Genomic DNA, 13,547 nt, shown 5'->3' with positions numbered 1-13,547 from the left:
AGATAGTCAAGAATGATAGTAACATGTGGTTGTAAGCATTGTTATTATTGGTTAGGTTAGATAACTTGATGATTATGTTATATGATATGTTGTTGACGAGTATGTTATAAGTTAAATTGTTGTTGCTATATGACAATAAGCTTGAGGATCAAGTTTTATGTTGTTGATGAGCATGATATATAGCTTATTATTGTTATGTGCTATTAACTTGATGATTAGGGTTTTTTCATTGAGATCTAGATGTTGTAATTTGGATTGGTCATATGTGTAATGGTTATGTTCATTACATTAAAGATCTTGATGTTATATATATATATTGTTAACCTGGTTTGACCTATGCAGATGGTCATGGTTGCGATATTTAGGTATGAGCCGACATCTTTGTGATATGGTATCATACTAATCTAGATTGAGCATACATATGTGATTGTTATGCATGAATGGCAAATGCTTATGAGCTTATCACGTGAACATTTTAGTTAGTTATTGTTATGGATAATATGATTCATGTTTGAGTTGATATGTTGTGAAGTTGTATCGTGTTAACTTAGCTTTATTGTGTAGACAAGATAGCCTCCCTTGATATACACTAAGGTATGAGTTTTCTTATGTTGTATATTTGGTGCTTGGTTGTTTGATTATGATGTTTATTTGGTGTTTGAGTGTTTGGTGCCTAGTTGATTTATTTAACATGGTATGTTTGCAAGTTGGTGGAATGTTTGATGAATTGCATAATATGAGTATGGGTTCAAATGATTTCGTTTTAAGATGATTGTACTAACATATATGTGCTGAGATAGTTGATATGTACTTGAATGTAGGTGATAGTTGTAGCATTATGTCTAATGAGTATGAGTTGACTATGGATTATGACATGATTGTTTGTAAAAGTTGATTTCAAATTGATAGATATGATTGTCTTGATATTTGGAACATGTGATTGACATATGTGAGTAGTTGCAATAAACATGCTTGGTATTAGCATGACGAGGTAATAATTGATGTGTTTATATAGCTAATAGTTGGGTGATGTGACAGTATATAGTAAGACTCAGTTGCAGCAGGGTAAAGGTAAAATAAAGGAATCAGGTAAGAATTCCTTTGGCTATGTTTGGAAACCCTAATTCCAAACGAATGAGTGCTTTGCATATAGGGAGGCTTCTTAACCTTGATTTTGTTTGAAATTATGTGGATATGTGTTATATTCATGAACATGTACTTGACCGGTATATTAGCTAGTCTTTAGTTACATGTGGATTTGTCAAAGGATTGGAGGCCCTTGAGAGATGGCATGGATGTGTTCAGTTGTAAGCAACGTGCTTGGTACAACAAGATGAGGTAAATGATGTATTTTTATGTTTATTTATACACTAAGAATTATGTGTTAATGGAAATATGATGCAGGGGGTTGCATGGCAAGAGAGGTTGCCATCAAATATTGAAGAAGGCTCCGGTTGAGTTTCCCTGGGCACCATGGGGAATGAGTCATGGCGTTTGTTGTTAGTCTTGTGCTTTTGGTCCTTTTTTATTTACTTGTGCTTGATTTACAGCTTTATATATGTCTAGAGTATGGCCATACCACTTTGTTTGCGGAGTCGTGTTGTTATTTGTTTTCATGGTTTTCTTGTTCTTGTTGTTTCCGTTCTTGCCTTTTATGTTTTGAGTCTAGGGAATTGGTTGGGAAAGAGGAAAAGTTGATGGAGCTCGGGGAGAGTCGTGTGGTACCCATAGGTAATCTAAGACATGGATGAAGCTCGGTGTATGAGTAAGCGCAGCGAAAGGTAAGACTATGACAGTCGGTTGGACTCATTGGATCCATTGTGGTAAATGGACAATGACATAACATTCATGGGAAAGGTAATCAAGAAGGGTAAGGTGAATGGATTGGAGGCATCATATGCCTTGTCTATGTTGGGAATTGTTGTTCTCAATGTCGCACATGTTATGCATGAATAAAGGGATTTATCTTAACCTTGGCCTTGATATCTAGTAATTATGTTATGATCATGATTATGCTGATGTTTATATATGTGTATACATGTAGGTGTATGTATGTCATGTATATATAGGTGTGTATGTATGTCATTGTTTGAAAAAACAACGAATGTTTTATGCTAATGTTTATATATATGTGTGTGTGTGTGTGTGTGTGTGTGTGTATCTATGTTACTTTCTGACAGGTTATTAGGAATCGTCCTTGTGGAGGAATGATTTCTTATGTAGGTGAATGGCATGAAGAGGTTCCTGGTTTATGAGGAATCAAGTGGGAAGAGTAGTCATGACAAACATATGAGGTTAGTATCATGTGAATATGAATTTATATTGTATGCTTATGTTATGGACATGTTATACCAAGGGATACATCAGCAAAGTGAAAGCAGTGTGGTCTGCGGCATGCTAGGACAAGCATGGATAAGACGTTGGAAGCAAGGTTGCGTGGTAGAGGTAGTGTGGTTTCAAATGTGTGGTATTATTGTTTTGCAGATGTCATACATGTTGTACATGTTGCATCTATGATGATTGTGTTCATGCAATATTGTGCATATATAGTGTGTGTACATGTTGTTTATGCAATATTATGTACAGAGTGTTAGTATAGATAGTGTTGTATGAATGTTGCATATTCAATGCTGGGTACAGATGATGTTATGTACATGTTGGATATATGGTGTTGTATACATATTGTACTGTGTGCATGATGGATATACGGTGTTGTATGCATCTGGTGCTCTGTGCGTGTTGGATATGTAGTGTTGTGTACAGATGATGCTATGTACATGTTGGAAATGCAGTACTATGTACATATGGTGTTGCATGCATGCTGTACGTGTGGTTCTATGTACATATGGTGTGGTGTACATGATTGTACAAGTGGTGTTGTGTGCATGTGGTGTTGTGTACATGTTGTACAAGTGGCGATGTGTGCGGGTGGTGTTGTGTACATGTGGTGTCGCGTACATGTCGTGCGTGTGGTACTATGTACATGTGGTATTGTGTACATGTTGTACAGTGGTGTAGTGTAAATATGCCATTGTGTACACGTTGTGCAGGTGGTATCATGTACATGTGATGTGGTGCACACGTTGTGCAGGTGGTGCTTGGTACATGTGGTACTGGTGCACGTGGGGATTGAGTGCATGTCATACATGTTCTGTTGCAGACAAGCAGTACTATGCATGTGCATTGTGTATTCATGGTATCATGACATAAGCATTCATTGTGTTGCACTCTAGACACATATTTGTGTCATGTTGTACATCAGGTGTAGGTGCATGTATTGTGTTTTACACTGGGTGTAGGTGTATGAGTTGTGTTGTATACTGGGTGTACTTGTATGCATTTTTTGATGTCACACATTATGTGCGAATGAATGTCTTATGATGTACATTGTGCATGTATACATACATACACTGCGTGTAGGTGTATGTGTTGTATGTCAGGTATAGGTGCATGCATTGCCTGGTGTTGTATGGCGTGTGTGATTGTATGTGTGTGATGCACACTATGCTTATGTGCACCTGGTGGAGGAGAAGGCACTGGGTGTTTGCTGGGTGTGGAAACTGATCCGGTGTGTGTACAAAAGAATAATGGTAGAAGCTAAGGATTTATGAAAGGATAAGTATTAGCATTTTATTTCAATTTTATTATGCACGTGATTTATGACTATGGTATATGATGATTATATGTGATCTATGATTCTGGTTTATGATGGTTACATGTGATTTATGATTTTTATCTATGATGGTTATGTTTCGAGCTAAGCTGATCTGATATTTTTATACATGTTTTGGTCAAATATGCTAGTTTGACTTGTTGTGACAAGATTGGAAGTGTACCTTATTGATGAGCTACCAATGAGGTATGATTTGAAGTTATTTCAATTTATTTTAAATCTAATGGAAGCTATGTGCTTGGTACAGGAAGCACAAAAATGCCTAGTTGGGTGGTTAAAATCAATTACAAGATTCAGCAATAGTAGTGAAAAGAATTGGAATATGCAACAATACGTTGGTAAAGCACTTCAGGAATAGGTCCATTATGGGACATTGGTACCCAATAGTGTCCATTGATTTCCATGAGCATGCTATGACCGGTATGATGGTTTTGAGGTAGGTATATGCCTTGTTTTTTGTATCTTCTGATGTAAGGAAGCCTTGCCAAGGGATGGACTACCCGGGATGGGGGTGCCAACGGAACTTGGAAGGTGAGTGATTGCATGGATGGGTTGACTGGATTTCCTGAGGGACTGTGTAGCAGAGAAGGAAAGGTCGGGGATGGATTTGTTTTGGTCATGAGCATTGTCAGATGGAATTAGATGCACATTGGAAGTGTGCCCTGTAACAATGAGCTGGTAATTGGTCAATGAGAGAACAAGTGGCGCGGGATTGTAGCGTTAGACATTGGATGCAGTTTGAATTTGGTAGTGGATTCTGGACTTCATGGGAAGGAGATGAATCCTAGTACTATTTTGAGGGTGGAGGTGTGAGCCTCTGGATTCCCTTGTTGATTGATACAAGCATCATATTCTCTTAATTGTTGGTTTAGTAGATGTGTATATGTAATTATTGTAAATACCATAATGAGTTGTGTTATAAAGCTCCACTATGCAGTATGTTGTCATGTTGTCATATTTTGTTTTAGAAGATGGTCATTGTAAATACTACAATGAGCTTTGTTATAAAGCTCCATGGGCAGTATGTTTTGTTTTCAACAATCTTTTTTGTTATAGGTGTCATTGAACACCAGGGACAATGTTCCCCCAAGGGGAAGGGTTCTGTAACAACCCTAATGAAAATTCCATGTAGAAATATATAAATACCACGAATGATGGGACACGTATTCCAAGATGAATGGTGGGAAAGACATCCTAGTGGGTGTTCATTTGGTTGTTTATGGCTAAAGAGAATTGGCAAAGGCAATGGCTAAGGATTTGGAGACACATGAGGCATTTATTGTCATTTTAATTATGAAAAAAAATGAAATTAGGAGAAAAGGAAGGTGAAAGGTCACATGTTGCATGTGAGGAGGAAATGAAGGAAAATAATGGAAAATGAAGAAAATATAGGCCTCATTCATAAAAAGGCTTCTGAGGATCATTTGGCAAGCTTGGTCATTGTAACCTTCTGTCAGTTTATCTTTGGAGCTCTCTCATTATTCTCTCTCTCTCATATACTCTTGGAAACTTAGAGTTTTCTTGGAGAATTTTGGCAATGGAGCAAGAAAGGCAAAGAAGGAAAGAGGAAGCAAGTATTAAGTAGGGAAAGGCAAGATCAAATAGCTACAATAGCCTTCATTGCAGTTATCAACTTGCATGCGTATTTTTCTTGCTAGATTTTGCATGCATGGGATTGCATGTGTTTCTTTTCTACCATGGCATGGGTTTTGCCAGTTATGACAATATTTCTAGCCTAGCCTTGCCATTTCATGATAGCTTTGATGAGATGGGTTCTCTCATTTGGTTTATATGGGATGGCCGGATTGGATTCAACGCTGAGTGGGGTGGATCTCTGAATTGAAAAAAACATGGTGTAGTGGTCCCTGGACCGGACTGAGAATGCATGAAGCCACTAGCCTAGTAACCCATGAACCACACTGTGGGTTGCGGTAAATCCAGATTGTGTGCCTCAGTGGGCCTAGGAATCCTTGTTGGTGAATGATGGGATATACAGTAAATCCAAGAGGTGATTTTCTCTCCGTCGGGCCTAGTGATTACGGGATGGAATGCATTGTAAAGCTTGGAGAGTATGTCTCAGTGTAGGGCCTAGTGATCCCTGGATCAGACTGCGGATGCACAGTAAATCCTGAGAGACTAGGAGGCACTCAAATTCCTCACAGTGTAGGCAGAGAACTTCGATGGAATCCACATTGATTGATGTTTTTGATGTGTTCTATGAGTCCCACATTTGTTATGCTCTTAACCTGCAAGACGATACCAGAATACCAAATATGCGAAGAAATATACCCAGAACATAGAACAGTGAGAAACAACAACAAGTATTTTATTATTCAGAAAGAAATGTTCACTTGCCTCTTCAAGGGGGCAACCTCCAATAAAGCAGAGCTCAATTACAAAATAAGACACGATGCTCCTTGCAGGGAGTCTCTATCCTTTATATATGATTCATACATGCAATACCATGGAGCAATACCATGGTTCTTATTAATACCATCTATCTAATACCATGGCCCATTTGCAACTAACCATGGTCCCATCATTAAATGCGAGTTAACCACTTACAATTATTAATATGGGCTTTATTGACTCTTTACTTAAATATAACTATGACTTGATCCTACTACATAAATAAGGGGGTTAGGGTGGGACCCTAACATGCCCTCCCCCATAAGAATAGCCTTGTCCTCAAGGCTGAAGCTACGGAAACTGTTGAAGAATAGTGGTTGGTTCCCAGGTTGCATCTTCCGGAGACGTGTCTTTCCACTTGACGAGGACTTCCTTGATCATGCGGCCAGGTAGGTGTCATTCGTGTGTGTTCAGGACCTGTTCAGGTTGGAGCCAGATTGACCCTTCTTCATCCAGTTCAGGTAGACTGGTTTGAATTCTGCAATTGTTCCCAATCACTTTCTTGAGGCATGAGACATGGAAAATTGGATGGATTTTTGCAGTGGGTGGCAAAGCTAGCTTGTAGGCAACTTCTCCAATGCGCTGAAGTACTTGATACGGTCCGTAAAATTTTAGAGATAGTTTCTGACACCCCTTGTCTTTGAGTGATGTTTGCTTATATGGTTGCAGCCTCAAAAATGCATGATCTCCTTCTTGAAATTGGTGTTCTGATCGATGTTGATATACCTGTTGCTTCATGTGGTTTTGAGCTTGATGAAGATTCTCTCTAAGATGGGTGAGCATGGTTGTGCAGTTCTGTAAGAGTTGATCCACTACTTGTACCTTTGAGCACCCCTTGATATAAGAAGTAGGGGAAGGAGAGAGTTGACCATAAACTGCTTCATATGGAGTCATTTTGGTGGTGGCATGATATTTGGTGTTATACCACCATTCAGCTAGAGGTAACCACTATACCCAGAGATGTTGCTTTTCTGAAGTGAAACACCTAAGGTAGGTTTCCAGACATTTGTTGACTGCTTCAGTTTGACCATTAGTTTGTGGATGATAGGAAGTACTGAGCTTTAGTTGGGTACCTTGTTGCTTGAAGAATTCCTAGCAAAAATTACTGGTGAAGACCGGGTCACAATCAGACACAATGGAAGTGGGCATGCCATGCAATTTGAAGATCTGATCCATGAAAGATTGAGTGACCAAAGTTGGTGTAAAAGGGTGGGGTAGGGCACAAAAATGAGCATACTTAGAAAGTCTGTCCACCACCACCATGATGACTGACTTGTTTCCTGACTTTGGAAGACCTGTAATGAAATCCATAGAAACCTCCGTCCATATTGATGTCGGGATGGGCAATGGTTGTAATGTGCCTGGTGCTTTGACAGTCTCTCCTTTGTGGCACTGATAGACGTCACATTCCACTACAAAAGTAAGAATGTCCTTTTTCATTCCTGTCCAAAAAAAGGATCTTTGAGTGCGAGCATACGTCTTCTGAAAGCCTGAATATCCTGCAGTCGGGGATGAGTGCAACTCTGCCAAAACGCTACTTTTGAGGGTGGACGTTGGTGATCGTATGACTATGTCCTTGTAGTGCAGAATCTCATCCTGCCACGAGTAGCCCTTGGTGGAATTTGGATCCGCCTGCAATTGAGTAATGAGTTGGGAGAGCCAGGGATGTGAAAACCATTCCCTACAAGCCTCTTCAATCCATTCTGAAATGGGAAGGGAAATTGCGAACAGGGTACTTTCGTCCTCAAATTGGCGAGATAATGCATCTGCTACAATATTTTCGCGCCCTTTCTTGTAAATTATCTCATAATCATATCCCAACATTTTAGCAAGCCATTTATTTTGTTGTGGTGAGGATAGGCGTTGCTCCAAAAAATGTTTAAGACTTTGATGGTCTGTGCGGATTTGGAAGCATTGCCCCAACAAGTAAGGTCGCCAGGTATCTACTGCATGTAAGATGGCCATCATCTCCTTCTCATAGGTAGATTGTCCCAGATTCTTCCCACTTAGTTGTTGGCTTGTGAAGGCCAAGGGTCGACCTTCCTGTATTAAGACTTCCCCAATACCCGTGCCGGAAGCATCACATTCAATGAAAAAAGATTTGGTGAAGTCGGGTAGTGCTAAGACTGGAGTGGAACACATGGCATTTTAGAGAGCTGTAAAGGCCTGTTGTGCTTCATCATTTTAGAGGAATGAATTTTTCTTGAGGAGTTGAGCGAGGGGCCTCGCAATGCGACCATAGTTGCGGACAAATTTGTGATAGTAGCCCGTGAGACCAAAAATCCTCTCAGACTCTTCAAAGTCTTAGTTTGAGGCCAATATTGCATTGCCTGGATCTTTTTAGGGTCCACCCTAACACCTTCACACCTCACAATGTGGCCCAAATACTCAACTTCTTCCATGCCAAAAGAACACTTGGACATCTTAACAAATAATTTATGCTCGCAGAGCAGGTGCAAGAGCTGATCTACATGTTGAAGATGTGCGGCCCAAGTGCGACTGTAGATGAGGATGTCATCGAAGAAAACAAGGACAAATTTTCTGAGATATGGTTTGAGCAGGTGGTTCATAAGGCTCTAAAAAGTAGATGGGGCATTACAAAGACCGAATGGCATGACCAGAAACTCATAATGGCCTTCATGAGTTTGGAAAGCAGTATTTGGAATGTCGACTTCTTTCATGCGAATTTGGTGGTAGCCTGAACAAAGATCAAGCTTAGTGAAGAATTGAGCCCTATTGAGTTCATCCAGCAAATCATCAACAACCGGGATGGGAAGTTTATCTTTGACTATCAACTTATTGAGGGCCCTGAAGTCTGGACACATACGCCATTCCCCATCTTTCTTGAGCACCATGACCACCGGTGATGAATAAGGACTAATGTTGGGACAAATGATGCCTACTTCCAAAAGTTCTTTGATTATTTTTTCTATTTCATTCTTTTGGACGAACGGATATCTATATGGGCACACATTTGGTGGTTGGGCCCCTGGGACCAAAGTGATGCTATGATCATGTTCCCCTCTCGAGGGTGGAAGCTCATGAGGCTTGTCAAAGACTCGCATATGGTTATTTAAGATCTGTTGCATCTCAGGATGAATCAGAAGAGAATTGGGTTCGATGGCCTGGATGGCATTAAGTTGAGCTATAACTCCATGATGGCCCTTTTTTAACAATTTTTCCATCCTATGTGAGCTAATGATAGAGGGAGCTCCTGCTTGGAGTTCGCGGAGGGTATGTGTGTGGTTGTTCTGCTTAAAGCTCATATATAACTCCTGGAAATCCATTGTGATTGGGCCCAATGTGCGGAGCCATTCAGCACCAAGGACAATGTCACACCTCCCCATGTGGATGGCAAACATGTGGGTCTTTAACTGATAATCCCCATTTGAAGTTTGACATTTTCACAGCAGCCGTCACATTTCATTGTTCCCCCATCCGAAATTTGGACTTGGAAGTTAGAAACTACTCATACAAAACAAGGCATTGTTTCCGCGACTCTTTGATGGGTAAAATTATGTGTACTTCCATTATCAATCAAGACTACCACTCGGCGATGCTTAATAAAACCTCTGATTTTGAGAGTTTGAGGCGGAGAAATCCCTACCAAAGCATGTAGCGAAATAACTGGTTCTTCAGGAACATGGTCCTTCTGGTTGTCCTCTTCTTCCTCCTCTGGTTCCTCAAGCGGTGGGGCTTCCTTCGATGAGCTATGATTAGTAGCATCAATTTGAAAGAATTTGGGCTCCTTGCATTTATGACCATGGGAGTATTTTTCATCACAGTAGTAACATAATCCTTGCTTTCTTCTTTTTTCCATTTCTGCAGGTGACACCTTTTGAACCTTAAGTGTTTGGGTAGTGATGTGAACCTGTGGGGGGCGACCCTTGGAGGTGAAATTTGGGTGATTGGACTAGGCTTCTAATGCACGTTCCACTTCACGAGCTACCTTGCAAGCCTCCGACCATGTGGGAGGGTGGTGCAGTCGGACGTGAGCTTGTATGGCCTCTTTAAGACCACTGATAAAACATTCCGTGTAGAACTCATCTTGTAGACCTAAAGTGCGGAAAGCTAAGGCTTCAAAGGCTGTAATATATTCATCCACTGTGCCAGTCTGTCGGAGCTTAGTGAGACGACCCAAAAAAGCAGAGTCACGGTCAAAGCGTTCCATAAGAGATTTTTTGAATGTGTCCCAAGTCAAGGGCCTTCTATTGCAACATTGCTGCCATTGCCACCATTGCCATCTTTCTTGTCCAAGTACATGCTCCCCACCATAAGCTGAGTGGCATTATCCAAGATGTAATTCAGATTGAAATATTGATCCATTTGTGCTATCCATGCTGCTGGGTGAGAGCCATCAAATTTATGTATATCCAGCTTCGCTGGTCACGGACGAGATTGTGGGTGGGTGCCCCAGAGGTGAAGAAAGTGGCTAGACTCACCCTCACTATGTTCATTGCCAATATACACCTCCTCGCGGGCTTCCGCCTTGCCCGTAGAGAGTGTTGTAGTTATTTTCGCCAGCTGGTCTTGGATGTCTTTCAAGGATTGTTCAAGTTTGTCGATCTTCTCATTGGCCATAGCTTGAGCTCTAGTTTCTACCATGCACCGATCTGATGTACTTGAAATTTGGGACCACCTGAATTTTTTGGCACTAACAATTGAATGGTACCAACTTGCTCAGCTCATTGTCCTTATTCTTATGGACTAAGTCACCAATAAGTGCCCCGGGGGTTTTTTTTTTTGTTCTGAAAACTCCTAACAGAGTTTTACTCCTTGCTTAGGAATACTGCAGTTGCCGAATCTCCGAAATGTCAATGCTGCCAAAAGTCCTGCGAAAATCATGCCCAGGTATAGGAACCCACACAACTACTCAGATCTAGATGGTAGATCTGATGGATCTGAGAGATCTGAATGGCTGATCGGAGAGATCTTGAACGGCGGAATAGATTTCTGCTATGGATCTGATGGATCTAATAGATCTGAATGGTTGTTCTGATAAATCTGAACAACGGGACTGATTGCAGCTGCTGCTGTAAAACCCCCACTTGCAAGATCTGATCTGGCAGAGATTATGCGTGAGCCAGAGATAGAGAAGTGAACTATGGTCTCGAGGAGTGTCAGGTGCTACAAATCACAATATACATAAGGGTTTGACAGTAGTACTCGGCCCAATGTTTCAGGGCACTAATTAAGGAGGATCAATCGTACCCTTAGCCATACAACCCGACTACCCTATCGTACGGGCGACTAATCTCTCAGAGTGCTATTCTCGGTGTATTGTAGCAGCAAGACAGTTGACGGTTTATCTATGGCGAGGTTTCAAAGGAGCTAGGGGGCTTCTGATATACCCAGAGGGTACTTGGAAGATAGTCCGTGCAGGATTCTGTCTAATGCTCTACTACTCGAAGGGGTACCCACAGGGGTTACAAGGGAGTTCAACAAGCATGACCACCTCTTGTATTTCCTACGTGCATGCCTCCCCAAATCCACAGGTTTATGCACTCAACGACAGATCCCGTGGTTTAAAGACGCTGGAACACGTCTCTAGCCAAAAAAAATTTGCTAAAAATTGGAGATCCCACCGGCCCTGGAAAGTGCTCTGATACCACTTGTTATGCTCTTAACCTAAAAGACGATACCAGAATACCAAATATGCGAAGAAATATACCCAGAACATAGAACAGTGAGAATCAATAGCAAATATTTTATTATTCAGAAAGCAATGTTCACTTGCTTCTTCGAGGGGGCAACCTCCAATAAAGCAGAGCTCGATTACAAAATAAGACACGATGTTCCTCGCAGGGAGTCTCTATCCTTTATATATGATTCATAAATGCAATAACATGGAGCAATACCATGGTTCTTATTAATACCATCTATCTAATACCATGGCCCATTTGCAACTAACTGTGGTCCCGTCATTAAATGCGAGTTAACCACTTACAGTTATTAATATGGGCTTTATTGACTCTTTACTTAACTATAACTATGACTCAATCCTACTACATAAATAAAGGGGTTAGGGTGGGACCCTAACAACATTCATGCTTGGAATATGGCATAGGGGTGATTAGTTGAAGAGAGACTTGGCTCAACCAATCTATGGTCGGGTGGAACGTGGTAGTCCCATCTCCCGTTGGTTCATTGCATTGGTTAATGAGAAATTCATTCAATTGATTTTCAAGTGTAAATGTACTAATGCATATATGGATTTTGATGGCTGATATGTTTATTGTAGTTTTGTTCCTATTATGTTGGTTATATGTTCATTTTATGGCAATAGCTATGTTTGGCTCTCAACATGTTTTACTTGTATTTGAATGGATATTGTATGTATGACCTAATAAGTGATAAGGCAACAAATGACATGAGGAAACAATGGTTCATGGTGATTCTCAGATAAGTAAGAGATCCCTACACTTAACTCTGTTATTTACACCTGTAGGTTACATGTCAATGATATGTTTGATGAAATGCCTATCATGGCTAGTAGGGGTTTGGCTAAGGCCTTCATCAATTATTTACTTTTGCATCATTGTTTCCCTATACTTTACATAATTCTGAGCTTTTGTTCCATTCTGGGCAGTGGCCTGGGCTTTGGGCTTGAAAAAATGGCTCAAATCTCGGAGTCATCGACACATAACTAGCAAGTTTCATCCACAGTCATTATCATGTAGGCCTATGAGAGCGACTTTAGGTCTCTGGTCACTCCCTTGCCCATAGCATGAGAGCGAATGAGCCTTAAATTGTCTATAACAATAGTGGGACCCAGGGACAGGTTGTCTGAGTGGCTGACTTGTCTCCTGAGGGTTCTGTTGATGATGTTGGATGGTTGTGTGTGATGTTCCATCGATTCCACTTCCTTAAGGTTACCTAGGAGGTCGAATCTAATCATAGTAGCCTCTCGTCTCATGTTTACCCCAGTTGGCATGGTTACTTGGGTGGATGTGGGAGGAGGGTGTTATAGTATTTCAGCTAGAAGAAGATTCAACTAGGTTGGACCTAATATCTCTAGGTCCCAAATCCCTTTGAGGTCCTCTTACTACTAATTCTACTTGTGAAACTACCACCAATTATGTGCTCACAACAGCTCCTAAGATAATTTTTTCTTGTTGTGGTGTACTTTGAGGCCGTGTTGCCTCCCTTTGATGTCATACTTCTTGTACTAAGGCCACCTTTGTGGTAGAGCTTTCTCCCTCCTCTCTGATACCAGCGTAATGATTAGCGGGATTAGTTGGGGGTGTTTTTGTGGGGAAAACTAATTTTGAAAACAATTTTGTACTCTGAATAAATCTACCCTTACTATCTCTAGGCCTACCTTTACTTTTGCGCATAAGAGAAAGAAAACACTACAAAGATTTACTGAAGACAACTAGACTTTGGAGCAACCCCACCATAGTGGATGTGTGGCTCTTCACTCATGTCTTACCATACACTCTCCGCCCTTTGATTTCCCTACAAA

This window comes from Pinus tabuliformis, chromosome 8, assembly GCF_031772625.1.
Source record: "Pinus tabuliformis cultivar Carrire ecotype Pingquan chromosome 8, CPIR1, whole genome shotgun sequence".
Taxonomy (NCBI): domain Eukaryota; kingdom Viridiplantae; phylum Streptophyta; class Pinopsida; order Pinales; family Pinaceae; genus Pinus; species Pinus tabuliformis.
The sequence above is the reverse complement of the archived record's forward strand: the minus strand, read 5'-3'. Positions refer to the sequence as shown.